Source organism: Elaeis guineensis, chromosome 5 (genome assembly GCF_000442705.2).
Source record: "Elaeis guineensis isolate ETL-2024a chromosome 5, EG11, whole genome shotgun sequence".
Lineage (NCBI taxonomy): Eukaryota > Viridiplantae > Streptophyta > Magnoliopsida > Arecales > Arecaceae > Elaeis > Elaeis guineensis.
In genome coordinates this window covers 61,092,079-61,097,216 of record NC_025997.2, presented here as the reverse complement: position 1 = coordinate 61,097,216, position 5,138 = coordinate 61,092,079, and positions in this window count along the sequence as shown.

Here is a 5,138-nt window from a genome sequence, read left to right as displayed (position 1 = left end):
GATAGGTCATCTGTAAATGTAATGAAGTAGTAGTATCCTTCTCTAGTACTTATGTTCATAGGCCCACATACATCAGTATGTATTAGACCTAGGACATCACTGGCTCTTTCTCCTTTTTCTTTAAAAGGTGACTTAGTCATCTTACCAAGTAGACAAGATTCACAGGTAGGCAATGATTCACAATCATCTATCTCAAGAATACATTCTTTGATCAACCTATCTATCCTATTTTTGTTCACATGACCAAGCCTACAATGCCAAAGGTAGGATTCACTGATATTATCTATTTTGGGACATTTACTAGGTGTGTACATTACACTAATAGGCTGTGATATTATGTATATGCCATGTTTTAATTGTCCACACATAACTGTAGTATCATTCATAATGATATCACAAAAATCATCCTTTATTATAAACATATAACCAAGTTTGGCCAAAAGACCTACAGAGATGACATTCATCATAAAGGAGAGACAATAATGACAATCATCTAACATGACACTACTAGACTCGAAGACAAGCTGCAAAGTTTTCAAGGCCAGAACTGGAACAAGACTTCTATCTTCAACGTTAAAGAACCACTCGCCCTCTCAAAATTTTTTACTTACCTGCAGTTCCTACAATGAATTGCATATATTAATAGGACTTTCGATATCCAATATCCAGGTAGTAGTATCATAAACAGAGAAATTACAAGATGTTATCATATAAATACCTTATGAAGCAACCACTTGCCTCTTTCTTTTGTTCTTAGGCCTATTTGGGTCAAGGGTGGCTATATAAGCAGGACAATTCCTTTTTTAATGACCCAGCTTCTTATAGAAGAAGTACTCTGCCTAGCTGTTGTCAATTTTTGATGGTCTGCTATGCTTGGAATCGACGGTATGGAATTTTTGCACCTTTTTCTTCTTTTCTCTCCTAGAGGATCGACGCCCTACAGATGAACCTCCCACTAAATTCACTAGCTCCTTTTGGAGTTGGTGATCCTTCTCAAAAGTCTGCAGTAATCCTAGCAAACCATGATAGTTTACTACAGGCTTCATCATTTTATAATGACTGAAAAAGGATAGATAGGATTTCGGTAGCGAATTGAGGATAGCATCCTTGCCTAACTGTTTATGCAATAGGAAGCCAAGTTTGCTAAGGCATTCAATCTACTCAATCATGTATAATACATGATCAGTGACTGAAGCTTCCTCTAGCATACGGACATTGAACACTGTGCAGGATGTTTTATGTCTCTCCGCATCCTCAGGGATGCCGAAGGACTCATTCAATATTTGAATCATCTCCTCAGGTTGTGCATCCTCGAACTTACAACTAAGTTCATCATTCATAGCTGCCCTCATCATGCAACGCACAATTATGCGATCATTGAGCCACTTCATGTAAGTGTCTCTCGCAACATGAGGAGCATTGGTTATAGATTCTTTAGGTGCTTGATCCGTAAGGATATGCAAAATCCTCTCATGCTCCAACATGATCTTCAACTTTCGATATCAGCTATCGAAGTTGGGTCCGGTAAGTTTGTCACTGTCCAACAACAAACAAAGGAATGGTGTGTTGGCCATAACTGAAAGAAAAAAAATATTAGCCTATTAGTATATGAATTATTTATTTAATCATGAAGATATGGACTTTAGTCTAAAGATTCTTCCACTATTTTTTGTGAATTGATAGCCTATACCTCTAACTCGAGAAATTACATTAATTTCATAGTGGGTACTAAAATCCACACGGACTGTATTCGGATCCGAGTGTGGCTCGGCTAACCCTAGTGTATCCATAGATAGGTTCATAACCAATTATTTCTCCAAACAACTTCTAACATTGGGTTTTGCCCCAGATATCCCTTCAGCAGGCGTGTGGCGCCTCCACTGAAAATCCTGATTAGGTCCAACCATTAACATGACACATCAAGTGCATCCAACAAATGGATGTCCAAGCCCGAGTGTGGCTCGACCAACTTGAGCATTGATCTGAAGGTACATCATGATGGTCATATGATGAATGACAATTCCAATACATGATAGACACCAGGCGTGTGGCACCTCCAATACCTATTTGAAATATTGGACTTATTTTTACACACCTTAATGGGAGGCAATGACTAAGTTATCTCATAACTTTATCATTTTATGGACCTAATAATTTAGAAGATTTGATTTCATTGACCTGAGAATAAGAGAAGAAGTCAACCTGCAAGCTGTAAATCCTTCCATTGACAGAACCAAGTCATGTAAAGGATTAAACGTAAGCTGGTCTAAAGACACCTAAATTAGTCACACTGATTCACCTTAATGGTATGGGTCTGCACGAATCGACTAGTGACCTAATCAAAACATAATCTACCATATTGGTCAGATAAGTGAGATCAGCGGGAGGGATCTGTCCTTAATTCACCGTAGACGCAACTAGGTGAATAGCTCCCAATTAAAAACCACTTGATCGAATCTGCCAAACTTACCTTAGACACCAACTGGTTAATTAGTTTCAATTTGGCACACCAGAAGATTCAGGCTCAATCATAGAGCCATGATCATGGTCCATTTATTAGGGTCAAACACATGGACTTGATCAGACTTTAACTATTGAGAATGATTTAGAGAAATACTGACCTAATCTAATTCAACACTTGATTAGACTTAATCAATTTCTCTACTTGGTTTATATGTATTCCTAACCCTAGGTCTAACCCATTAAAAGGATCTGATTCATGCTAACCTTTTGCTCATCATATTATGTGGTATCTTAATGATCTTCAATTCTCAATTCTAGATCATTCAAACTTAATTCAAAATTAAATATGTAAAATGTGTGATTTAGTTTGTAGAACTATTCTACAAGGATTTCAAGTGAAGCATACCATATATTTTAATATATAAAAATAAATTTTCATAATATATTTAACAATTAAACATACATAGGTATGATCTAACCTTTATTCATACATCTCATGTATCATGATAACTTTTAGATCAATACCAATTACATCATATGTAACATGTAATTCAGATCTAAAATAATTTTATATCTAAATTTTATTCTATTATAATGAATTATAAATCACTTTAGATCTAATCTAAATATATTTATGATTAAAATAATATATAAAAGTCTGTTCATTTTTTTTCATGAAACTGGATCACAACGACACCCCTACACGTCATAAGAGAGCCCATTGAATAGGCAAAAGAGAGATTAATCTCTTCAATCTCTTATGATTGGATGGTTTGATGATCTCATCAATCTGAGTACTAGGCTACTAAGATCTATAATCTAATTTCATATATAATTACATTAATATATAATTATTGATAAAACTATTTTATGTCATGAATATATCCTTGATCTCATCAATTATGTTCTTCATTTAATCCAATTAGATTTGATGTATCATATACATCATATCAAATCTAAAACTTATCTTATACTGATTATAAAATATAAATTTTAGATTTGATATCAAATAGTAAAATAATTAGATACAAATATGAATGCATAAGGAATTAATTTCTGGTAAGATCTGTTTTCGTGCAGTGCTGAATTATGATAGGATTCAGATCTAAATATCCATCGAAATAGATCCAATTTAAATCTAAAATAATTCTCACTTCATAAGAAAAATAAAAAATTAAAATTTTATTAAAATAGATTTAAAATAAATTTTTAATTCATATTATTTTTCATCAAAAATTCAGTAACAACAGAATTCTGTTATAATAGATTTATAACAACCTCAATCAACCATCAATTAGGCACCTCTAATTCAATCAAAATCAGATAAAAAATTTTATATAAATAAATTTAAATGAGATTTAATATTATATAAAAAAATTTAATTATATATTATATAAATAATCATAAAAAAATTTATTTTATATCTATATATTTTAGACCTGCTCTGATACCAGTTGAAGGGAAGGGAACAGTTTCCCTCCAGAATATCCAGGTTGCATCTATTTTTTTTTTTAATATTCTACTTATTTATGGATCAAATCTTTACCTAAATTATAGCAAAACTAGAGATCAAATCTCAAATTATCTGATATAAACCTTCATGGAGGCTTGGATATGCAGACTCTCTACTTCGCATGCACGTCAGACGCCACATGAAAGCAGGATGAACTTCAATCCAATTGGCTTCGCAACTCAATCAATCGAGGGATGAGATGTGATGATGTGATACCTCACACTAGCAAGTAGGATGCCCAAGAAGGATCCATATCCAAGGAGAGGAGGCGGCAACAAAGGGAGAGATGTAGAAGATGAAGGACCTCTCTCTTCACATACCTGTCTCTCTCTTTCTCTCTTCTCTCAATTTGATTTATTTGCTATTCTATTCTCTTCTCTCATCCATAGGTAGAGACTCTCTATTTATAGATGATTCTCATGACCCAATGAGAGGAAGATTATTTATTCAAATCTGATTTGAATTGATCCAATACTCATGAAAGTAGGACTCCTACATGAGATATAATTGCCATCGCTTATGACATCCACTTTGCACCCACTCCCATACCCAGTTGGGACGACCCAAATAAGCACCAAAATAATTTTTGGTTGTACTTCATGAGTAGATATTCTTAGTACAAGTAGGAATACTCATATCTCATCCAAAATAGATCCGATTCGAGTCCGATTTGAAGTCGGTTCGAAATAATTTCAAAAAGCTGTCAATCCTAAACTCTTTAGGATTTTTGTACCAAGTCTAACTTAAATTTTGTATCTATTTAAGTCTAATTAATTCAGATCTAATTTAAAATTAATTAATACTTAAATTCAATCTTTCATATATTCCATGGATCATAGATAGAAATTGTTCATCCCCGGAATTGAACCTGAATCTCATATGTAGTGCTAGCTAGACATAGTCAACTCTTCAATCCTATTTGACTCATAACTCAATTCTCAATCAAGTTAGCTTATATGTTCAATCAAGTCAAGTACTTTCAGATTGGACATATAAACATAGATCAATTCCTTCCTACTTTGTCTGATTTGTATGCATGACTCCATAGATTCAAACACTAAGCCGGTAGCATAGGAACCAATTCCTGCACTAATCGAGATACTATCTAGCAATGGTTCCCAACGTCCAGATAGATCAAATTATCATAAAAAAATATTTCAGA